The following is a 26,232-nucleotide window of genomic DNA, read 5'->3' as shown; positions in this document are numbered from 1 at the left end:
GGGGAGTCTGTCATTCAGCTCAGCCTGTGAAACCTACCTTGTCAAACACAGGTCCGCTCCCCGCCAACATATGTCTCTCAAACTCCACAGCCTCAACGATCTCCTTGTATTCCTTAACATAGGAATAAACATCAGAAGTCCAACAAATTTGCACTTCTTAGCAGCTCAGTAGTGGTAAACAACCTTGAATATGGTATCAGGGAATAGGCAGAAAACACCCGCTCCTGCAGCTGGGGGTGATGCAATAGTTATTAACCAGGAGTGCACATCACAATCTTCTGGGGAGTCTTTTTTTAAATTATGCATACCTCAGCCCTACACCTAAAGATTCCAATTCAGCCCAGTGAGAGTGAAGTTTGGATAGCAGTACAAAAAATCTTACCACATGATTCTGATGTCCACCTCCAACTGAGGTCTCTTGGAATGGTCCAAAAGGGATAGACTTGGGAGTCAAACACATAGGTCCAAATTTAGACCTAGTCACTCTAGTCCCTGATTTCATCATTTAACCTCTTTGAGCTAGAGACAATGCACACATAAAGTGCGCAAGACAGGGTCAGAATGCAGTCACATGCATGGCTCAGAAACGGATGCTTTTCTATATGAAGAAGGCAGTAGAAGCTATAATGTACAACCTTCTGCATATTCTGTTAGGTTGCCTTGATAGCAGGATTAAAGATGTACTACAGAGACATGTGACAATAGGCAGTTATTTTTTCATTGCCGTTCATATTGCAGTTATGCAAGATGGATAAGTTCTAGAAATCCGTTCTACAACATAATGCCTAGAGCTAACAATACTGTATTGTACGCTTAAAAATTGTTGAGAGAGCAGACCTCATATTAAGTGGTCTTACCACAAAAACAACCACCACCACCACCACCAAAAAAAAAAAAAAAAAAAGGAGACAAAATTAAAACACACCAGAAAGCACAAGGAAACTTCTAGATGTGATGGATGTGACTGTTTCCTTGATTGGGGTGATGGTGTCATGAACATGTGCATATGCCCAGACTCACCAAACTGTATACATTAAGCTTGTGCAGTTTTTGTATGTCAGTTATACCCCAATAAAGCTATCAATAATAAATTTAAGAAAACAACTAACAGGACTCTCATAGCATGCCAAAGGTATGAGCAGTTGTATGCCTGGAGTTTTGCTAATTGGAGTAAAAAATTCTGGATCCAAGGCAGGTCCCAGCAGGGCTGGATAGGATCCTATTCATGAATGTCCCTACTAATGTGCCATTGTCAACTGCCTGGGCTGCCCTTGATTTGCAGATTCACTTTGTATTTAATTATTTCCCTCCCTCACTCCCAAATAGCTGACTTTGTTCTTATTTCCCAGAAAACACTTTTAAAGAGGATAACTGGTTTGACTAGGGCAAAGGTGAGCATCCGTATCTGAGCAGAGGTTTTAGCAACAGCCATGTCAAAGGTCACTGGACATCCTAGGGATTGACTGCCCTTGGGTCACGTGTCTGCCCTGATCTAATCAGTTGTGAACTTGGGAGCTGGGGCCACGTGGAAGAGAACGTATCTTTCCTCCTGAAGGCAGGACAGTTTGTCATGGAGCATGCTCTGGAGAGGCCAGGCTCTGTACAGAAAGCCCTGAGTTAGGGCCGGGTGTGGTGGCTCACACCTGCAATCCCAGCATTTTGGGAAGCTGAAGCACGCAGATCATTTGAGGTCAGGAGTTTGAGACCAGCCTGGCCAACATGGTGAAACCTCGTCTCTACTAAAAATATAAAAATTAGTTCGGTGTGGTGGCACACGCCTGTAATCCCAGCACTTTGGGAGGCTGAGGCGGGCAGATCACTTGAGGTTAGGAGTTTGAGACTAGCCTGGCCAACATGGTGAAACCCCATCTCTAATAAAAATATAAAAATTAGCTGGGCATGGTGGCGCATGCCTGTAATCCCAGCTACTTGAGAGGCTGAGGCAGAATAGCTTGAACCTGGAAGATGGTGGTTGCAGTGAGCTGAGATCACACTAGTGCACTCCAGCCTCCACTACTGACAGAGTGAGCCTCCATCTCAAAAACAAAACAAACACACACAAAAAGCCCTGAGTTAGCCAGGCTCTGTGCAACCACAGGGCCTTTGCACATGCTGCACACACTTCCTGGACAACCGCTACTCTTTGGCCTTATTCATCCTTCAGATCAGTTTAAAGGTGAATTCCTTGGGAGAGCTTTTCCTGACTCCTAGGTTTGTCAGATTCCTTTAGCATACGTTGTAACAGAATTCTGTTCCTTTCCTTTTGTGCATTTGTCTTAGTTTACAACAGTGACTCTATGTTCTATGAGGGCAGGTTTTAAAGATGTTCATCAGTGTCTCCATGACCTACCATAGTGTTCAACATAAACTAATGGTCAATATTTGTTTGCAGAATCAATGAAAAAAAATGACATGCACACACACACACACGCACACACAGTGGGTCCCCAGAAAATTGTATTTTTTTAGAACTTCAAGGTACTCTATCTGCTAATTTTTCCTGGTGACTTGTTATATAGGATAATAAGAATAAGTTATCCACCTCTAAAACTGGGCTCTAATACTATTTCCTTATAAACTCTCTCCTCCTCTAATTAAACATGAATTCCAGGTTCTGCTAGGCCCCTATGGAATGAGCATACACCTTTAATATAACTGAAACCTACTCCTCCCTCCTCTGCATATAGTATACAGATCTCCTTTACAGGAACCATGCACCACCACCCTGCCAGTTGCTATGAGGGTTGGTGTTGAAAGCCCAGAGCTTCACCCGTCCCTGCTCACAACTCATGACTGCCTGACACCTGGGTGTGGAAGACTGCCCACCCCTTGTCTCAAGTTTAGCCCAGTTATTAGCAGAAAATACATCCTTGCTTAGCTTCTGCCCTGACCTATCTTGGTCCCTCAATCATTTTCTCCTGAGAGCAGTGCCTTATTAAACTATGTGGACCCGAATCTATGTGTCTGATTCTGATGTAAGACCATTTGACCTCCAATAGTGTAGGTGTCTATTCTCTGCCCAACCCCTGCACAACACACACACACACACACACACACAGTACCTGAGAATTGAAATTTTTTTTTCTTTTTCTTCTTTGTTTTGTTTTTTGTTTTTTGTTTTGGCTTAAATAGCAAACATTTATTTCTCACAGTTTTGGAGGCTGAGAAGTCAAAGATCAAGGCACCTACAAGCCCAGTGTCTGGTGAGGGCTCTCTTCCTGGCTTGCAGATGGCTACCTTCTTGTTGTACCTTCACATGGCAGACGGCAAAGAGAGATCCATATCTATTCCTATTTTGTTGTTGTTCTTCAATCTAATTTTCTTTCTATTTATTTTTTAATTGACAAACAATAATTGCATATATTTGTAGGATACAGTGTAATTCTTTTCATCTATGTATACTTTGTACAGATTAAATCAAGCTAATTAATATATCTATCTAATCTGTCACTCACCAACTTATCCTTTGTGGTAAGAATGTTTAAAATCTATTTTGTAGCAATTTTGAAATATACGTTATCATTAACTGTGGTCACCATGCAGTACAATAGATGGTTAAAACTTATTCCTTCAGGCTAACTGAAACTTTGTACCCTTGAACCAATTTGTCCTTTTTTTTTCCATCCCCGCCTTTCCTGTTCTCCCCACCTCTGCCCAGCCAGTCTCTAATAACCACCTTTCTATTTCTGTTTCTACAAGTTTGACTTTTTTTAGATTCCACATATAACTGAGATCGTGCAGGATTTGTATATTCCATGTCTGGCCTATTTAATAATGTCCTTCAGGGTATTAACCTCATCATGAGGGTCCCATCCTCATGACCTAATCCAACTCTAATGACTTTCGAAAGGCCTTACCTCCGAATAAGACTTCAACATATGAACTTTGGGGAGACACAAACATCAAGTCCATAACATATGCCAACTAGATAATAGCTGTATTTTAACTGTTTAGGTACAGCTACATTGTAGTACTATTCTTCCATGCCAGTTGTTACTCAATGATGTGGAAATTTTAGCCACATATATCTTTAAAAATGGTAGGTGGAGGTTGCAGTGAGCCGAGATTGGGCCTCTGCACTCCAGCCTGGGCGACAAAGCAAGACTGTGTCTCAAAAAAAAAAAAAAAGTGTTTTGGTCTTGGTTCTGTCTAGCCCCTCTTGCATTGCCTTTGTGCGTGTGCATGTGTGCATGCATGAGTCCTGCTCTGTATTTGATGCTGGATGACTTTCTGCGTTGTTCCGTCTCAGCTGGACACCTATGCCTTCCTGAATGTGTTAACTACAGAGTGCTGTCAATTCTTTGGTCTGCAATTATCAATGTTCTTCAACTGTGGTATTTCCCTAGCGTTAACTTTTTTATTTTTATTTTTTTCAACTTTTTTAGGTTCAGGGGGCACATGTGCAGCTTTGTTACATGGGTATATTGCATGATACCGAGGTTTGGGGTGCAGTTGATCCTGTCACCCAGGTACTGAGCATAGTATGCAACAGTTAATTTTTCAACCCTTGCCTCCCACCCCCCTCCTCTAGTAGTCCCCAGTTTCTATTCTTGCCATCTTTATATCCATGTGTACCCAATGTTTAGCTCCCACTTAAAAGTGATAACATGTGACATTTCTCTGTTCCTGTGTTAATTTACTTAGGATAATGGCCTCCAGCTGCATCTATGTTGCTGCAAAGAAAATAATTGTGTTATTTTTTATGGCTGCATAGTATTCCATGTTGTATATGGACCACATGTTGTTTGTCTAACCCATCATTGATGGCACTTAGGTTGATTCCATGTCTTTGCTCTTGTGAATAGTGCTGCGATGAACATGTGAGTTTAACACATTTCTGCAATACTAGTGCACAATGCTCTGAGTAAGATATGTGTCTGTGATTGTTTAATACTCAATGAACTTAGAGTCTTGGCCACCTCTATCCTTCAACCCATGCCAAAGGATCCTTAAGAACACATGATCTTTCTTAGTTTCCCACTTGTTTGTAGGCTGCTTCCTATGCCTGGGATACCCTTCAGGATCCTCTTTATCTTATGAATTCTTGTTGCTCCTACAAAACTCTGCACACGCATCCTTTCCTCCAAAGTCCTAATCTACTTCCCACCCTCTAGCCTGACTCCTGGCTGGTTTAGGAGGCCCTTCTTTGGAACCCAAATATCTTTTTGCTCACTCCTTTCATTTCAACAGTTACAGTTCATTGTCACTGCTTATTTTCTTGCCAGTCTCTGTAGTCAAGAGCTGCTGGACTACAAGTGTTGGGAGAAATAGTTTATTCTTCACTGTACATTTCCAGACTAACAGGCTTCTCATAAATGGGCCCTGGTGGAATAGTCATTGCCACATGGATTTTGTTGTTCTCTCCTGTTTAACCCCGTGATAACCCTTAGAGGGAGAAATCGCCATTGACATTTCGAAACAAGAAAATAGAGGTTCAGAAATAGAAACTAACTGTTCCTGTGTGACACAAGGAGAGAAGCTACGGAAGACCAGTGTGACAGACACCCTCTAACACCCGTGTACCTACTCTTGGAATCTGAACATGAAAAGGACTCAGTTCACGGTTGGAGGAGGGTCATGTCCCTGACAGTAGCCTCCTACACAGCCAAGCCTTGTCCATTCCATTGTCTCAGCCCTACCTGCAGTTGCAGAAGGCAATGTGTCTTTCTCCTAAATGTAGGATAAAGACTCTGAACTGTCTGTACTCACAGTTGTCCTACTTGAGAAAATATAATCCATAATTTAAGAATAATTATTCCTTGAGCAGTTAAAGACTTGTCATGGGTTGCTTTTCAGAATCTTTTTTAAAAATTCGTTTTGTTTTTTTGACTCTAAGGAATATCCTGGGCTCAGAATTAAAAAAAAGGAAAACAACAACAACAAAAATCCTACAAACAACAAACAAACAAAAAAACCTACCACGTCTAAATGTAACTATTCTACTTACTAGCTTTCGTCTTTGAGCAAGTTACTGAACCTCTTCAGCCTGGTCAGTAAAATAACAGTTATATTTGTCCCCTTCTTCTTTAATATATTCAGTAACTTTGGGCCACCCTGCTATATTCAGTGGACTGTGTGAATCATTGGTTAAACTGCAGTGAATAAAACAGATGATATCCTGGCTTTATGGACAGACAGGGCTTTGGTGGGGAAGTTTTTCTTTGGGGAGGGGGCATATATAGAATAAATAGATAATTGTACCAATTAGTTATGAGTTGCAATTGTGATAAGAGTTAAGAAGCAGTGGGCAGGCGATTGCTATTCACCCCCTTTTCTATCATCCTGTTACACCCCTTTTATCTGCCACTACCTGCTCCTCCTCCTGTATCTGCCTTTTCTCTCCAGGCGTCTCTCTCCTTACTCCCATGCCTTCTCTGTTTATCCCCTTACCTCTCGGTTGTCCTGTTTCTCCATCTTTCTCGGCTCCCCGTCTCTCTCTCTCTCTCTCCCCATCTCCTCTTTTCTCTCTTCCACATCTCCACGTCCCACTCTCTACATCATCTTCTTTCTCTTTGCAACTGTCCTTGCTGAGAACTCTATCATTGCTGCCGTTTCTGAATTAGTTTCTATTGACTGATTTTTCTCTTTGCAAATATTTTGTTTTCCTGCTTATTTGTATGCCTAGTAGTTTTGTATTCAATGATAGGCGTTGTGGTTTTATATTTTTCAGTGCTGGATATGTGTGGGTGTGTGCGCATGTGTGTGCATGTGCACACTCGTACATACATATGCATTCTTTAGCTTTGTAATTGGATGTGGTTAAGTTACTTGGAATCTGATCTTTCCAAAGCTTGCTTTTTAATATTTGTTCAGCGGGATCAGAGCAGCTTTTACTCTAGGGCTAATTTTACCCAATCACTGAGGTAATCGCCTTCTGAGTTTTCTCCTCAATATTCCATGAATTATGAGGTTTTTCATTCTGATACATCAGTTAATTCTCAGTCCTGCATGAGCTCTGGGAATTGTTTCCTTGGCTCTCCTATTCGTACTATGTCCTGTGAACTCTAGCTCACCTAAACTCCCTGCGATTTGCATTCTATCTTCTCAAATCTGAGAGTAATATGGTTTGAATCCGTGTCCTCACCAAATCTCATGTTGAATTCTAATCCCCAGTGTTGGAGGTGGGGCCTGCTGAGAGGTGATTGGATCATGAGGGCAGAGTTCTCATGAATGATTTAGCACCATCCCCCTTGGTGCTGTATAGTGAGTGAGTTCTCAGTAGATCTGGTTGGTTGAAAGTGTGTGACACTTCCCTGCTCTCTCTCTTGCTCCTACACCTGCCAGGAGGTGCCTGCTTCTCCTTCTCCTTCTTCTATGATTGTAGGTTTCCTGAGGCTTCCCCAGAAACAGAAGCCAGTATGCTTCCTGGACAGCCTGCAGAACCATGAGCCAATTAAACCTCTTTTCTTTCTAAATTACCCAGTCTCAGGCATTTCTTTCTAGCAATGCAAGAAAAGACTAATACAAAGAGTCAGCTAGAAATTTCCTGGGTTTCACCTTTCTGCATCATGGGCCAGAAACTCCCTTCAGGAAGTATATTAGAACAAACAATAGTAGGTCTCACTTCGTTTTTAGTCTATGCAGCCTGATATCCAAAGCCTGAAAAACATGCTCACCTGTCTTATCTAGATTTTAGTTATTTCAGATGGGTAAGTACATTTGTTTCTGCTTGTTGGCTGAGGCAGTGGTCCCTCACTTCTTACTCTCCTTTTTATATGGGACTTTTGAACATTGATATATGTGCAGTTAGTTGTTCTATTTCCTATTTTCTTATAAACCATGAGATGAAATTTACACTGGCAATATGAACACAGGACTCGAAATAGTTGGAGGGAGTTCTTGTGGTATAGAAGTGATAGCTGTTTTCAATTTCATCATCACCACCACCAGCATCATTACCATCCCCCTCACCCTCTTGTTCATCAATACTTACCAAGCACTTACAATGCATTAGATGTGCTTCTAGGCTCTGTGTGCATTTATTTACTCATTTAAATGAAGTGACCACCTATAAGGCAGGTCATTAATAATCTCATTTTTAAGATGAAGAAACTGAAGCCCAGAAAGGTCAAGGAACCAGCTGGTAAGCAGTCGTGCAGGACACACACCTGGGCAGTGTGGCTTCACAGGCTCCAGGCTCAACAACGATGCTTTTTGCCTCTCACTAGCAGTTGATGCGTAGGACCTTCCCAAGGTGCCCCAGAGGAGAGGGTGGTACTTCAGCGGCTGATTAGAGTGACATTTGAATTATACTTGCCTAGGGCTCAGAAAGAAACAGCAAGCCTATCCTAGACTCCTGGCTAGAAAGGTGACCCTATCAAGAGAGTACTGCTTGTAATACTGTCACCTTTTGGCAACCCAAGCATTTCAAATTCTATACCTGCTTTAGTACCCACCGTGGGGCTCTGGACCCAGATTGCTTATGTTCTGCTCTCTGCTTTGTTAATTCTACACATGAGCACACATTCGTGTGTGTGTGTGTGTGTATGTGTGTGTGTGTATGTGTGTGTATGTGTGTGTATGTGTATGTGTGTGTGTATGTGTGTGTATGTGTGTATGTGTGTGTATGTGTGTGTATGTATGTGTGTGTATGTGTGTGTATGTATGTGTGTGTGTATGTGTGTGTATGTGTGTGTGTGTCTGTGTGTGTGTCTGTGTGTGATTTTAGGCAAATCACCCTATTTGTGTATGAGTTAAAGCATTTGTAAAATAGAAATAATATTAACAAGAACAATCAGTATGTTTGGGGTGAGAAGCAAATGAGTTAATATATTAAAATCCATGAGATAATCCAGGGCAGGAGGTCAGCGTTTCGTTAGCTGTTGTCTATGAATAGTTCATATGAATTGCTTATCACAAGCACGTATGCGTCTGTTTCTGTTTCTACCAGAACATGAGTTCCTAGAGGGAAAGAGCTGACTAGTAAAAACACTTTTGGATTATTCCAAGGGGGAACCTGATCCGTGCTAATGTAACAGGAAATGGGGGAGGGAGGTAAAGTGAGTCATTTAAGAGAGAATGAACAGGTCTGGGTGAGACGGAAAGAACATACAAGGATGACCCTGGTTTTCTGTTTTAACTAGTAGAGGAATAGGAAGGCTTGGTCCATTTGGTATCTTAGACCATGCTTCTTTGTTATTTTCTCAATCCCCATCTCAAATATTTACCCAGATTTTGTGATCCTCACTATGTGACTGCTGAGTGGCCTTCCTGAATTCACTAGGGTTCTGGGCATTCATTGGTACCTGGTGGACTTCTGTGACATGACTAAAGGCAGCAAATCAACCCCTACGGTGAAAGCTGCCAGGGACAGGTTCAGGTTTAACAATGTTAGAAATTACAGGAGATCCAGGAATTGTGATCCTTTCCTCTAAAATATCAACCTGTTCTCCCCATCAGTGTCATTTTCTTTTCTCCCTGAAAAATAAGCCAAACCAAAGACATATTTGAAACTCCCCACTTCCTATCTTCCATGTTATGCATAATTGAATATATTTTACAGTTTCTATCGTCTTGAAAAATCACTTTTCAAATATTGAAATAATAAAAGATCCATCTATGAACAGTAGTGCAGATATTACCTTCTGTTTCCATGGAGACCAAATTACTAGTGTTCAGATGTGTGGTTATTAATGGCGGTTACAGATACAACTCTCACTGGGTTAGCCAGGTAAGTAGGCACATGATATTTATCATCACCTGCAAATGCGTTCAACTCATTTCAACTTAATTTAATTGTTGGAATTTTAGAAATGGTTTTATTTTCTATTTTGGTTCAATTTCATTTTCTTGAGGAGTATTTTACTGGTGCCTGGTAAGCAGTTTCCTGGCTGCGTTGCCTTTTCTGATGGGACAACATTCTATTCATAAATCTCTCTCTCTCTTTCTCTCTCTCTCTCTCTGTGTGTGTGTGTGTGTGTGTGTGTGTGTAAGTTTGGGAGGAGCAGGGAATTGCACAGGGTCTCTAGAGTGGCCTGTAGCAAACCTTAGAAGGCAAGGAATCCACTGCCCATATAAAAAGAAAGGAGGAGGGATATTTATTGAGCAACTCTGTGCTGTATATTCAGTTTTTGCAAACATCATCTTTTTAACTTTTCTAACATCCATGAACATTTCTAAGTATGAGTCCCACTCTATAGGGGAGCAAACAGGGGATCAGAGATGCCAGGCATCTTTTCTAAGGGAAATTATTAGAGCTCAAATTGTAACCCACGTCTGTAATTCTGAACTCTTCACTATTTTGTATATTGGTATTGCACTAAATTAATATGTGATTGTGAGCAGGACATATTGCTATCCCCATGTGACTTCTATGGTCGTTCTCATGGTTAATGTGTAGAGTGATTGACATACGGTAAATATTGAATAAGTGGTAGCTCTCATCTTTTTCCTTCTCCTGCTTTTATTTTTCTCATTATTTTTAGTATAGCTTTAATTAGAAGTAATAGAAGTAGAATTATTTCTATCTTTGCTCATATGCACAGACATTTTTTGGTTAATTCAAGAACTGCATCTACATGGATTCCATTTTTATTTTCCCCTAAAGTCTCATTGCTCACACATTTGGAAGTAATCTTATTTATCATGTTTCCATAAATACTAAATTTTCACCCATTAAAGTCTACCAATTATATTTAGTGTGAAGAGGTGGGAGTTAAATATGACTTCCATTAATAGTTTCATTGTTTTGAAGAGAGAGGTAATTTTTGATACAGAAATAAGAATTCCTTACATTCATGAGATGGCCTAAAAGAATCCTTCCAGTTTCTTGTCTTCATCCCGTGGCTGTTTCATGGTAACATTCAGCTTTTTCTCTTCCTACTTTGTCTGCACCGCTACAAAAGCTCCATGAAGGAAAGGACCAGGGGTAGTTCATGAATACAGACACATCCTCAGCACCTCACACATAGGAGGAAACTCACTGAATGCTGTTGTATAAAGAAATATATCGGCTGGGCACAGTGGCTCACGCCTGTAATCCCGGCACTTTGGTAAGCTGAGGCGAGCAGATCACAAGGTCAGGAGATTGAGACCATCCTGGCTAACATGGTGAAACCCCGTCTCTACTAAAAATACAAAAAAAATTAGCTGGGTGTGGTGGTGGGCACCTGTAGTCCCAGCTACTCGGGAGGCTGAGGCAGGAGAGTGGTGTGAACCTGGGAGGCGGAGCTTGCAGTGAGCCAAGATCGCGCCACTGCACTCCAGCCTGGGCCGCAGAGGGAGACTCCATCTCAAAAAAAAAAAAAGAAATATATGAGAGAACAAATGAATAGCCTCACATGGAAGGCTAGAGGCAAGAGATATTTTTTTCCCATCTTACAGAGAGCAATACTGGAATTCCAAATCACTTCTTCCCACTCTTAAGCTAAGAACTTTTTCAGTTATACCATTTTATTGTCTAGATATGACTATCCAGAAGTATATTGATAATTCTAGGCATGAAGCACATTATTTCATTTAGTTACTATTTACATAAATATAGATTCTGGACAAAATTTCCAGACTCTTGACCTAAGTGGGCATGTTCGTCAGGTATTAGATAATGGTGATGATGCTGTTGATGATGGTGGTGATGATGCTGGTCATTTTAGTGACAGGCAACGCTTACACAGATTATCTCACTTATCCCTCACGGCTTTGAGGTGACTATTATTATACTATCACGTGCATCAGGAAACCAAGGCAACAAGGGTTTCTGTTATTTGACCAAAGTCGCATAACCATACAGTGAAGAAGCTGGTAGACTCCATAGCCCAAAGCCCTGGAAAGCTCTGTAGTCTTCTTATTATGTGTCCTCATGCCTCGTTTCCCCCTTTATAAGATGGTTAGGATTGTAGCTCTCTTTCAAGAACATGGGTTAGGCTATATGAATATGCTTATTGCAAAGACTACCAAGTCAAAGATTCCTGTGGATTAATCAGAGTTTAGAGAGCAGGTTTTCACTCTCCAATGAGCAACCCATCGCTGGCTCTTTAATGGGGCTTAGAAACAGTAATACTTTCTAACCACCATCTTGTTCATAAACACATCAGACGACTTCAGGTATTTATTGCCCAAATGAGTGAGAAAGGCAGCACATCACATAACTGACTTTTTGAAGGTTTCCCTTGGCCATTCTTTAGGATTCAGAATGAATGTTCCTGGCTCAGACAGGCATTACCCAGCACTCTTACCTGCATCCTTTCCCTTTCTCCATTAGTGCAATGCCAATCTCACTGCAGACAGTTGTCTGTCTTCACTACAGGCTGAAGGCCTGGTGAACGCAGACATGTCTGCCTTCATGCTATAACCTTCACCGTCTGTGTAAGCACCTGGAACTCAATAAATATCATGAGTGTGAATGTTATTAAAAGATAGTCCCAAGAAAGCTTATCTCAGAATTGATCAGATGTGTCCTCTTCTATCTAGCCATCCTCCAGTGGTTCTAAGTCTTATTGGTAGTGTCTTCATAAAAATTGTTATTGTAGTTATTTAGATTTTAATTGGCAACCAGCAACTCACTGCCACCATTCCACTGCAGATCTTCTATTCCTGGAGTTGACATGACAAGGAAACCCTATTGGAACCAAGTCTTCAGATTGTTCCATGTGCAGACAGGCTCCTTGTCTGTAGGTGTAGTAGCATGTACACTGTACTGTTCACTGTAACATAGTCTGTTCTGGTATTTGTTATTGGAAATGAATATTGCTTCCACTGACTTTTGCTATCCCCTCTGACTCATTAATTACTTTCTCTGGGTAGCACAGAGAATCCTGTTCTATGTTGATCCCATTCTCATTCCCAAGAGAATGTCCAAAGAAACTGATGCTTGCTCATGTCTGCCAGAATATCTTCTGGGGGCTTCTCTAATCTTCACTTGGCATCACTTGTAGGATCTGAGCCAGTCATGGGTGGGAGGAGGGTGCGGAGAATGGAGTGCCCATGCAACCTTCCCAAAGTGCCTTAGTTGTACTTTCTGACAATTATTATTGATGTATCAATTAATGCAACATGATTTGGGGGTTCTATAATGTTCTGTCTGTCCCAAAGCACTTTCACCCCTTGTTTCATTTAATATTTCTAATAACACCTCTGCAACTTGCTAACTTCTATCATAGAATAGAAGCCTGAGGCTCAGAGACTGAAAGTGACTTGCCTAGGATTGTCCATCTAGTAAATATTAGATGCTAGATTCAAGACTCCAAGTCTAATGTTCTCTTTGCTACGTAATAGTTATTTCCAGGGATCATGGTGGTGAGTTTATAGACATAAGGGAAGTGGTTCTATGGCCAACATTCAGATCACAGTCCATACTTTCAATTAATTAATAGAATAATATCAGTTAAAATATTATTTTGAGTATTTACTATTTTCTACCTCCCATATTAAGTTCTTGCACACATTATCTAATTTGCTCTTCGCTAGCACCCTACCAGGAATCTATTAGTTTTCCCTCATTTCACAGATAAGGTAACTTAGGCATAGAGAGATAAGTAACTGGCCCAAGATCAGGTAGATTGTGGGTGGTGGTTCTAGGGTTTGAGCCCAGGCTGCTAGACTCTAGATATTTAATGATGTCTAGATATTTAATCATGTCCATCTTCATGGGATCTAAAACTTTTTTGAAAAATCTGTGTTGTTTATTTGAGTCACTGGAAACCTCAGAATTATCCCCGATCCCTTCTTCTCTCTTACGTCTACATTACTGACTGATTTCTACAAACTGTGTCTTTGCTTTTTTTGCCTCTTCCCCTTCTTCCACTGCCTGCAAATATGTCCTAATTGCTTCTTATCTAGACAGTGCACAGACTCCCAACTTACTTATTTTTTTCTGATCCTCTTCCCTCTGCTCCATTTTCACCTAAGGCTAATTTGAGGTGCTGAATCTTAAATGTATCATCATGACAAACAAGAGAGACCTTCATACTGCTTTACGCCTCTGAGTCTAAGCTCAGCTTCAACCGTGTACTTTCTGCTAGAATCATATCAATTTTATTTTTCCCTTCCGCAATGGGTTTTTCCTTATCTAGGTGCCTGGAATTTTCACCTATGTGTCTATCTGGCTAACTATACATTTTTAACAACAGGATTTTTTTTATATGGTGTTTTTCTTGACTGATCCCAGAATGATGCAGATACCTTTCTTTGTGCTGCAATAGCATTTATGTATAAATTTATCATAGCACTTATCAGACTCCTAAAATCATTAGTCTGTGTGCTGCCTCACATGCTAAACTACAAAGATCTTGAACCCAAAGTCATATACAAATAATATTTTCATTTTCTAGTAGAGTTCTGCTTGGTGCCTAGTCCAGAAACAATGCCCAGTAAGTGATTCTTGAATAAATGCATACATGCACCATGTTAAGCATGCTATATGTGTGTATTATACTTAATTCTAAAATATGGCTATTCATAATAACACAAATCATAATTATTCCTGATAGAACTGTTTATTACCTTTGTATAGAAATAGTAAGAGTATTTGAGTCGGGGAAATGGCAGAGCAGTTCCCAAGAGGAGATGGACTCTCATTTCCTGGGATCTCTGTTGAAAAAAAGCCAGGGCAATTACCTGGCTGTCTGCACAATAGATTTGGCAAGGTGAAGGCATAGAATACAGACGCAGTTGTGTTGGGATGGAAGACTCATGTCAGGGACAGAACAGGCTGGATTTGGAGAAATTAGGTCGACATGAAACCACAGGAGGATGATCAGGCTTTGGTCCCTGGGTTAGAAAGGCCCCCACAACAAAGCCATCCTGAACACCATCAAAAGTTACGTTGAGTCCAGCTGGGTTGAGAGCAGACTTCCAGCCACAAGTCTTCAGGGCTACAGAAGCTCTCCTATCCGTGAAGCTCTCCTCTTCATTGTGGGTGCTTCCTTGATACTGCCCTCTAAGTGGGTTCCACCCTAGTGGAACTTGCTGCTTCCCCTCTACTTCTAAGTGAGTTCATTGGATTTTCCCTCCTTTGTACAACCCCCCAGTCCATTTTCATTTATTTTTACCTCTTGCATCATTCTAGTGCATGCTTAAATCCATCCTTCTCTTGCTTAAATCTATAAACAGCAATTTGCAAGGGAGATAAACTTTCTCCACATCTGATCCTTAACAAGCTAAAATTCTATATCCAAAAGCTATTTCTGCCAGATCTGAGAGCCAAGTCTTAAAGCAGTCAAAGACATCAAGTTTAAAAAAAAAAAAAAAGAAATTACATAAAATTGAAAACAACACACGGAATTTAGCCATCCTCTCCCATTCCTCCATCTGTTTGTCTCCTGTAACTCTGGACTGTGGTCTAATTATGAGAGAAAATGAGATGACATGCTGTTGGCATTATAATGATATTAATAGAAAGAATTAACACTAATAATGACAATAATACTTATTACTTAATTCACCGTGGCTACTATTTATGTAGTGATCATACAGTGCACTTAATACATATCAGTCATTTAATTTATTCTAAATTTAATCTTTTCAACAATCATGTCCAGTAGGTGGTATCTCATTCCAATATTGTTTTTGTAGTTCTATTCAGCATTTTCACATGAAGGCAGGAACTCTCAGGAGTCACTTCTTAGCCATGATCTCAGAGTTTGCAATTTACAAAGCCAGTATCTGAATCTAAGTTGACCCCGATGGGATGGTGGAGCTCATGCTCATTTCACTTAACAGACAATGTCTCACATTTTTAAAAATATCACACATAGTGATTCTTTAGTAATTTTTAAGAAACGTGTACACATTAAATTGGAGACTAGTAATTTTTTTAAAAGTCGGACCTTCAAGCCACATTATAAAAATAAAGACATTCATCAGAAAGGTGTTTATGGTTTTATAATGATCTGACAACTAAATTGCTTGTTCAGTTTGAGTTGTGTAATGTTGTTCCCAATTAGATTAAATATTAAGAATCCAATTTGCCAACTGCTAACAAAATTGCTGAACATTGCACACAGTCGGGGGAATTGCTTTTAATGAATGACAAATGGAAGTAAAATGATAGAAAATGAAAGTGCCATCTATAAATGTTTTAATAGATAGATTCAGCATTTTCAAATGTGGATTGTTTAGTATTCTCCACACTGGAATGATGTGTTGACTTCAGTTGCCTTAATTAAAGAATCTGCTGTCTGCAGAGTCATTGTGAGCAAATCCAATTGTGAAATGGCCTATGCATATCATCTGTCTATAATCCTGAAAAGCAAAAGGCAGAGGGGCAGCTGTGTTTGTGAGACTGCAGGGAAACGAGGCTTTGGTTCCCTCCTATTTCCTTTTTCCCTCTTATTTCCTTTTTGTGCCTCAGTCTCTTCAGAGCAGGGAAAAGCAGGGCAAGATTTGTATAGTGCAGTTGCCAGTGTGATGGCCAGCAACATCAGTCTACCTGCCGAGTCCTCTAAAGCATCCCTCTTTCTACTTTAGAGTTCTTCCTGAGGGCCATCACTCCCCATACACCTGCAGTGAAGGCTTCATACCTTTCTTCTACGTAGTCATAGCACAAATACCTATTTTGTGCCAGGTGTCCATCCTTTGTCAGACTCTCCATTAAGCACCGTGGTTACGTTATCTGCCCTAATTGCTCCTCACCACATTGCTAATAGGTAATTGCTATTATTATTATTGCTATTTTATTGTATTTATTTATTTGAGACAATCTCTTTCTATCACCCAGGGTGGAGTGCAGTGGCTCCATCTCAGCTCACTGCAACCTCCACCTCCCAGGTTCAGGCGATTGCTCTGCCTCAGCCTCCCGAGTAGCTGAGATTACAGGTGTGCACCAGTACGCCTGGCTAATTTTTGTATTTTTAGTAGAGACGAGGTTTCACCATGTTGGCCAGGCTGGTCTTGAACTCCTGACCTCAGGTGATCCACCTGCCTCGGCCTTCCAAAGTGCTGGGATTACAGGAGTGAGCCACCATGCCCAGACTTATAATTGCTATTTTATAGTGGAGGCAATAAATGGTTGCAGATGTGCTGCATATACATCCATGGTATATGCCACATAGAAGGTGTTCACAGCATTCAGCAGCATACTAGCAAACAACAAACTGTCAATAAGTGCAGAGCAGCATTAAATAGAAGTCAAATGCCCTAGTCTCAATTTTAAAATGTTGCAATGCAATATCAATACTGTCACTTCAGCGTGGCCATATGTTTAACAACTTGATCTTAAACCCTACGCAAATGCAGCTACCAAAATCATGCAATGGCATTTGAATGTAACATGGTTGTTGATATGATCCAAATTTTACTTAAAATATGCTCAGATTATTTGTGAGCTATTAATTTTGATAAATGATTTTGTAGGAAACTGTTGATTCTTGACACTGTCTGAGAGATCCACCCCTCTCTCTCTGCATCTGTAGAATGGGACTAATAGTAATACATACCCTATAGAGTTTATCTTAAAGTCCCAGGTAAACTATGATTTATTATGCAAATACTATTATTTTGGTTTCTATGATTGCTATAATTATTTGAATAAAAGCCAGACCTATTTTGAGCTGCTTTCCTATAGAATTAAATATTCTGATATGACAGGATCCACTAAGTAGTCTCCCATGTGGCTTAGTGATCCCTCAGAACAGCCTGATCTGTTTTCTGCAGGAGCCAAGAGAGAGCTAACATTAGCACTGAGCATCTTTTATAGAATGGCAAAAAATGGTGGTGATTAGGAGCATGGCTCTGGGATCAGGTACACCTCATTCAAATCACAGCCATGCCCCATACTGATGGTCCAATTTTGAGATAGAAAGGCCACTTCTGCTCCCCCACCCCACACAGAATATGATTCTGAATGCCCTGTGAGGCTCAGGTAAGGAAGTTTATGAGGGGCTACGTGGGTGTGTGTATGCTTGGTATCAGAACATAGAATATGTTTCCCATGCTTGTTTGTTCTGATACACTTTCCGGATTCCCTACAGAATGCACCACATGTAGAAAGCCTATTGATATGGTTTGACTCTGTGTCCGCACCCAAATCTCATGTCGAATTATAATTCCCAGTGTTAGGGGGAGGGACCTGGTGGGAAGTGATTGGGTCATGGGGGTGGATTTCTCCCATGCTGTTCTCGTGATAGTGAGTTCTCATGAGATTTGATGGTTTAGAAGTGTGTGGCGCTTCCCTCCCTTACTCTCTCTGTCTCTTCTGCCACTATGTGAAGAAGGTGCTTGCTTCCCCTTCACTTTCCACCATGATTGTAAATTTCCTGAGGTCTCCCACTCATGCTTCCTGTTAAGCCTGCCAAACTTTGAGTCAATTAAACCTCTTTTCTTCATAAATTACCCAGTCTCAGGGAGTTTGTTACAACAATGCAAGAATGAACTAATACACCCATCAAGAATGCTAGGGGGAGAGAAGAAGATGAAATTCATACAAGACATCTTAGAACTCACAATAAGAGACTCATAGCTGCTGACTCTGTGCCTGCCCCAGTGTCAGCTGAAGGAATTTAATGCCTTGTGTAATAAAAATCAGAAAAGCATAAAATTTTAGATCTCTAAGGCACCATAGTGAACCGCTGCAACTTTCAAAGTAGAAACAGATGCAACGGTCACAATGTCCAGAGGCACTGAGACTGTTAGCTTACTTATTCTGCAGACATGTCTGATTTGATGATCTTGGACTAGCCTCTCAGAGATGGGAGTAATCATTGCTTGACCCTTCACACTCTACATAATTAATCCTATTTATCTGATGGCCATTTCTTCTTACTCTTGCTGTTTTCATTATCTTTTCTCATTGTCTTGCCCTCAGTTGAGAAGACACCCTTCTATTTGGAGACTTTAATTCTGGTGAATTCAGAATAGTCCCATGTGGGATAAAGAGCTTCGCTTTTGAGCCAGGCTGTGCTGTTTTGGAATTCTAAATTTGTATCTCAGCAATTGTGGGACTGGAGGCCATTGACTTAACCTCTCTGGGCCCATTCCACTTATGTATAATTTATACCATGATTACAACTTTCCTAAGGGTTTGAGGGACCAGAAACCAGAGCCAGTGAGAAGGCAGAGTCACAGAGAAAGGCCTCTCTGTATCTCCCTGAAGGGCACACTATCACATGGTTTGGACAGAGCTAATATGTTGCTAGTTTCCTAGGAATTGTTTCTTGATCAACATGCTATGCCCAGCTCTCTATGACTTGACCTAATTTAGTCTGTCCATTGAGCTTCATCTCCTGCTTCTCTCCTGGACTCTGGCCGGCCACATCTGATTCTATCTCCCTGCACTTGGTTATTTTACTGACTCTATGCCCTTGTTCATGATGGCTTCTGTGCTTGTCACACCTTCCTCTTATCCCTTATGTATCTACCTATGCCTTCAAGATCCAACTGCAGCAGCATCTGTCCAGAAAGCCTTTTTCTACCCCTGTGTGTTAAATGCCTCTGTGTGCCCCATCTCACACTCTCCACATCCTATGGTTTCCTCTGGTATCATACTTACCATATTGTGCTGCAATTATGTGTTTGTGACCCAGATTTCTTCAATTTGCGTATATTCTCCTCCAGGTGAGGACAGTATTCATTAACCTCTAGAGCGCAAGTGTTCACCACAGTGATGGGCACACAGGAAGCACTAAAAAAAGCCAACAATTAGGATCATGATGGTAAATGGGACTGACCCCATTGATTGCTGAGGAATATACAGAAACCCAACCATAATGCTTCTAATATGAAAATATAGTTCTGTAAAGTCAAACAGATTAATAACAACTTATGTATTCATGCAACATGTATCACAGGTATTAAGGTAATTTATAAGATGTTATGAATTATTCATAGTCAATATATCAACTTATCTAACTAATAATGAGATTTTTTAAAAGTTCTGAATAGGTCAAAATCTCTTGGCAATATAAGAATTGACTAATTTACTAGTTTATTAAATAAAATATCACTTAAGTACACCAGTGAAAGGATTCATATGGAATTCCTACCAATAATAATCATAAGCAGAAGACTAATGTTTGTCATGCTTTATGATGGCAAAGAACTGTTTCCCCTTTATCCTCACTCTTGCCCTCTGAGGGCAGCAAAGTCTCTGTCCAAAGGGAGTAGCAAAGCTTGGACTTGACCCTGGATCTTTCCTCTAATTCTACATCTGCTGATATTTTTGGGGGACTCTGTTTCTTTGCCTCACAAAATATATTTTTAAAAATCACCCTGCAATCATTTTGAAATAAACTGGATCAGAAAGAATATTTTTTAAAAATGCTGTATAAAACAAGACTTAGAAACAGAGAGGAAAGGAAACAATATTTAGGAATAAGAAATGAAAACCATGAGCAAAAAAGATTGTTGAGGTCTGATTTTCAGCCACATAATTCGTACCTGCCTTCTGGATCACAATGGAATAGCTAAGACTTCCAGAGGTATTCATTTAGTCTAATGATTTTCAAACTTTTTCTTTTTTTAATTTTTAGAATCCAGCATATAAAACTGCTATGAACAGAACAGATTTGTTGAAATGGGAACACCACTCACTGACCTATTCGAACCCTCTACCCAGCACTGACCGACTCTCCTGTGTGCCACCCCCCAACCTCAATTCCTGAGCACCCTGAGTGATAGGAGGCTTCTGAGGCAGTCTGTCCACAGTGGAGTGGTGATAACCTCAGTGGCCTCATCATCCAAGGAGATGGAATCTGAAGTTGGGTGTGAAGCAGCACTGAAAAACAATACCTTCTTTTCCCCAAATGAGGGCTGAACCAATTGGATAGGACAAATTGCAGGTTTTTCTTTATGTCTTTGGGCAAAAAGATACATGAGTTGTGAGCCCTGGATTTAACTACTTCCACCCTGGTATGGCTGTGCTATCAGCTACCAGCCTCCCTTGCAGAATGCCTCCTTCACCAGGCTATCCCAGGGCTGAGAGTGATGGAGATTGATGCCTTTGAGGGAGAACAAGGCAAACCTGTTTCTTATTCAAAACTCAACATTTGCCCAATAAATGGGCAGAGAAAGGCCAAGATTATTATGCTAATGGGTGTCCCTCCGTGTTGAAAAGACATGAAGGGTGGAAAATTAGCCTTCTCACCCACACTATGTGCCTTCCTATAACGTCCATCCATATGCTCTAGCTCCATTCTGTGGGATCTTATGCAATGAGCTGTCCCTCAGGAGCCTTCAGAAAGCTGAAGGCATCTCTCAAGCTTCAAAGAGACCCTCATCTTCTTAAAGTATTGTTTCAGGTGGGGCGCGGTGACTCCCTTCTGTAATCCCAGCATTTTGGGAGGCTGAGGCGGGCAGATCATTTGGTAGGTTGGGAGTTCAAGACAAGCCTGACCAACATGATGAAACTCCATCTCTACTAAAAAATACAAAAATTAGCCTGGCTTGGTGATGGGAGCCTGTAATCCAAGCCACTTGGGAGGCTGAGGCACTTGAACCCAGGAGGCAGAGGTTGCAGTGAGTTGAAATTGCACCGCTGAACTCTAGCCTGGGCAACAAAGTGAGAGAAGTCTCAAAAAAAAAATGGTATTTCTAACCATGGAATGCTATGCAGCCATAAAAAATGTTGAGTTTATGTCCTTTGTAGGGACATGGATGAAGCTGGAAACCATCATTCTCAGCGAACTGTCACAAGGACAAAAAACCAAACACCGCATATTCTCACTCATAGGTGGGAATTGAACAATGAGAACACTTGGATACAGGAAGGGGAGCATCACACTCCGGGGCCTGTTGTGGGGTGGGGGGAAGGGGAGGGATAGCATTAGGAGATATACCTAATGTTAAATGATGAGTTAATGGGTGCAGCACACCAACGTGGCACATGTATACATATGTAACTAACCTGCACGTTGTGTACACGTACCCTAAAACTTAAAGTATATAAAAAAAGTATTTTTCCAGTCAATCACACAGAGTTATTGCCAACTATGTGAAAGTAGCTGAGAGTAGAAGTTGATCGATATTTTCTCCCTGATTTCCATGAGTGACACAGTATTGCAACAAATTTATAGAGGGAGAGGAGCACAAAACTGAGTTTATTTCTCATGTGGACGCGGCCATATAGATGTCTCTGTGATCACTCAACAGTCACTTGTAGGATCCTTTGATGCTGGAGCCATGCATAGGTGGAGGGGATGCTGGAGTTGTGTGTAGGTGGAGGGGATGATAGAGTTGTGTGTAGTTGGAGGGGTTGATAGAGTTGTGGGTAGGTGGAGGGGATGCTGGAGTTGTGTGTAGGTGGAGGAGATGATAGAGTTGTGTGTAGGTGAAGGGGATAATAGAGTTGTATGTAGTTGGAGGGGTTGATAGAGTTGTGGGTAGGTGGAGGGGATGCTGGAGCTGTGTGTAGGTGAAGGGGATGCTGGAGTCTTGCATAGGTCGAGGTGATGCTGAGCTGTGTGTAGGTAGAGGTGCAGCTGAAGCTGTGCAAAGGGGGAGGACAGCAAGTACATACATGCATAATGGAGCAGATACCTAGGTCAGAACATGACCTTGACCAGGTTTCTCAATTGCCTTCCCACTCCTATGCCCACCCCTCAGTTCCAGCCCAGCCGCTTCTGCTCCCTTTTTCTCATACTCGGATACACTCTGTGGAATGTCAGTGAGGAGACAACATGGGTACTTTTGATTCCAGTGGTATTAATAGAAAAAGTGATTTTTGAATTTTATATTTTAAATTTTTGGTGAGAAATACTTGCAGTTCAACTCAAAGCTTGTCACCGCAATCCAGAGTACTGGGACACATAATTTAGGTATTACTGACTAAAAGCTCAGCAATTTGTGGCTAACAGAGAAGGTATTAAAGAGCCGGAAAGGTAAGTGATTTTCCCAGATCGCAGCTAGTTAGCAGCAAAGCTACAGCTGGCACAAGAGGCTTTGCTTTTCTTTGTAATTGATGAAGCTGGTTTCCTTTTTAAACCTGGACCCTGACCTGAGTTAGAAGTTCAACTCGACTGTTTCCTGGATGTGTGAACACAGGCAAACTGTCTAAACTGCCTGAAGCTCAGTTCAAAGAGAAAGTTCAGCGTCGAGATGAAAAAGTATGGGGGCTTCCAGCACCACATCATGTCTGGATTCTTGATCTGCCACTTTCTTGCCATGAGACCTGAAAACATTATTTACCCTTTTAAGGTTCAGTTTTCCACTCTCCAAAATGGGTGTGAGTACTCAGACTTATTGCATAGGGTTGGCAAGAGAATTAAATTCTTAATACACATAAAGCACTTAATTCCTGACATTTAAGAGTCAAATAATAAGTGTTAGCTGTTTTTTATGATGATACTGTTTTCTTATCAGCGAAAATGGGATAATAATATAAAACTCACTGAATCACCAAGAAGAGGAATCCAGGAACTAAGAATAGTACCAGGCACACAGCAGACATATAATGAACACTAGACTGTTAATAGCATTATAGATTTTGAAGTCTGATAAACCTTACATTTCTTTTTTTCAATAAACCTCTGGAATATTAGAAGCCAATTCCATTTATGCATTCTTCCATAATTGTAACACAAACAATGTATTGATATTTCTCGGTTAAAAAATATGTCTTGCTTTTATGGGTCTGTTTGAATCATGTTGAAAAGTTATCAGTGTTTATCCCAGGCAAAGTAAAAATGAGGTTGCATACATATTCCATATAAAGCATAAACAAGTATATTTATATAGGACATAAATTTCTATAGCAGGATTATTATTGTAATCTAGGGAATCCTAATCCAAATCCCAAAATTGTGTGAATGTTCCACGATTCTAAAGTAGGAGGTGGTGAGGGTAAGCTGGACCCTGAGGCCAGGCCTGTATACACAAAGTCTATACTGTCATGCCATTGCAGTGCCCTGTAGAGGATGCTATGACTCACTCATTCGTTCATTCACTCTTTCTCTGTGTATTCAGTTAAATCTGGGTGCCAATTGTTTCAGTTTCAAAGACAACCTGAAAAATAAAACTAAAAAGTAAAAAAGTCTTTTTACTCCCAAAGTGTTCAGGGAGTGTTGGAATGAGAGAGACAGGAAGAACTGGTCTAATGAAGTATGCATGAGGAGGGGATGACTGGAGAATGTCACAGAGGAGGTGACATTTGACTTGCATCTTGGCGATGAGTAGGGTTAATTCAGAAAGACATTTCCAACAGCAAGAGCATAGACCCTGAAGAGAAGTGCCACTAAAGCTCTGGAGGAAAACAAGAGATAGCAGGTGAGTCTGGAAATGTGATGCATTAAGGCAGCAGTCCCCAAGCCTGGGACACAGACTGGTACTGGCCTGTGGCCTGTTAGGAACTGGGCTGCATAGTAGGAGGTGAGTGACAGGTGAGCCAGTGAAGCTTCATCTATATTTACAGCCACTCTCCATCACTCACATTACCACCTGAGCTCAACATCCTGGCAGGTCAGTGGTGGCATTCGATTCTCGAGCATGAACCCTGTTGTGAACTGTACATGGGAGGGATCTAGGTTGCCCATTCCTTATGAGAATCTAATACCTGATGATCTGTCACTGTCTCCCATCACCCCCAGATGGGACCATCTAGTTCCAGAGAAACAAGCTCAGGGCTATCACTGACTCTACATTATGGTGAATTGTATAATTATTTAATTATATATTACAATGTAATAATAATAGAAATAAAGTGTACAATAAATATAATGCTCTTGAATCATCCCAAAACCATCCCCCACACCTTTAGTCCATGGAAAAATTGTCTTCCATGAAACCAGACCCTGTTGCCAAAAAGGAGGGGGACTACTGCTTTAAGATGTAAAGTCCTTGAATGGCACACAAAAGAATTCGAACTTTCTCTTATAAACAGTGGATAATGATATGACCCACTTGCACAGACAGGAGCTGCAGGTGGAAGGTAAGATCAGAACAGCAAGACACGTTAGATGGATATGTTTAATAATTCAAGTAAGCAATAGAGACAGCTCAACCTGGGGCAGAGGTAAAAGAATTTTAGAGGCAGAACCATCAAGACGTTCTGACAGATGCTCAAAGTGAGAACGAAGTCCGGAATCTAGAAGAACCTGTTTTGTTCTTGGGTGTTGGGCAAAGTGGGGTCTGTTAAGGAAGACCAGAGGGAAAAGAAAGATCTGGTGAGCTCCATGTAAGATGGTTTTGTGACAGCTTGGCAAGCCATCCAATCAGAAGTTTAGACAATAGGCATCTAGAGCCCAGTGCAGGAATGAGATGTAGAGATGTAGATTTGGGAGACATTTGCATAAAGGAAAGAGTTGATAACAAGCTAAGCTGTATCTGATTTGTACATATACTGTGTTAGGAAATAAATGAAGTAGAAAGTAAAACATCTTATATAACAGTTATCAAGTACTAAACTGTAAACCAAGCACTCCATAAGCATTTTAACTAACTTTATCCTGACTTTCCTCGTTAGGAAACTGGCACTTCCTATGTTAAAGGTCTAGCTCAGGCAACCTGCTAGTGAGGGAGCCATCCTTGAGCGAGCTACAGGCCTATTTGACTCCAGATTCTGCCTTCAAACCAAACTGTGTCCCTGCGGAGTTCCCCACTAAGTTAAAATTCATTCTTAGGCTTCTAAGTGGATCACGAGTCTTAAGCTGCACCATCCATGGACATGTTCACCGAGGCCATCAATGAGCGCGTAAGCAAAAGTTCCTCTTAGTGTGCACTGACTTTACACTGGAGCATTACGTAAGTCTGCATTTTGCTGGAATAATCTCATTTAATCCTTAACAGCAACCCTCTGATGCTGATTTCAGGACCATGCCCTCTTTTTAGGTGATGCACCTGCTGTGTGGGGAGGGGAAGAAACCTCCCCAAGGTGACATTGGTAGTAAGTGGGAAAGCAAAAATGAAGTCTAACTGGGCATGGCTCATGCCTGGAACCCCACTACTTTTGAGAGGCCGAGGAGAGGATCACTTAAACCCAGAAGTTCAAAACCAGCCTGGGCAACATTGTGAAACCTCGTCTCTACAAAAAAATTAAAATATTAGCCAAGTGTGATGGCGCATGCCTGTAGTCCCAGCTACTCAGGAGACTGGGGTGGAAGGATCACTTGCTCCTAGGAGGCCGCGGCTGCAATGAGCTGTGATTGCGCCACTGTACTCCAACCTGGGTAACAAAGCAAGGCCTTATCTCAAGCAAAACAAATAAACAGACCATTTGCCCTGTATCTCTTGTTGCAGGCTCCACATTTAACCATACAAATATTTTCCCATTTACAAGGGACTGACTTCAGTCTCAGAAGGGGAGAGGTGCTTTTTGAGACAGAGTTTCATTCTTGTTGCCCAGGCTGGAGTGCAATGCCCTGATCTTGG

The 26,232-nt window shown here is 41.1% G+C and overlaps 1 protein-coding gene across 10 annotated transcripts in view; it reads left to right on the top strand.

Annotated features, from left to right (window-relative positions):
- FAM135B (family with sequence similarity 135 member B) overlaps positions 1-26,232 on the top strand; it is a 449,831-nt gene that overhangs the window by 352,117 nt on the left and 71,482 nt on the right. The window contains exon 1 of one of the 10 annotated variants that reach the window (XM_055287345.2): positions 5,972-5,989. The exons of the other annotated variants lie outside the window; for them this stretch is intronic. The gene's annotated coding sequence lies outside the window, so the exon portion shown is untranslated. Of the gene's footprint in view, positions 1-5,971; positions 5,990-26,232 lie in introns of those variants that run through there. 10 annotated transcript variants of the gene reach the window in all.

Source organism: Symphalangus syndactylus, chromosome 7 (genome assembly GCF_028878055.3).
Source record: "Symphalangus syndactylus isolate Jambi chromosome 7, NHGRI_mSymSyn1-v2.1_pri, whole genome shotgun sequence".
In the NCBI taxonomy this organism is placed as follows: domain Eukaryota; kingdom Metazoa; phylum Chordata; class Mammalia; order Primates; family Hylobatidae; genus Symphalangus; species Symphalangus syndactylus.
This window is presented reverse-complemented; position numbering and strand designations above follow the sequence as displayed.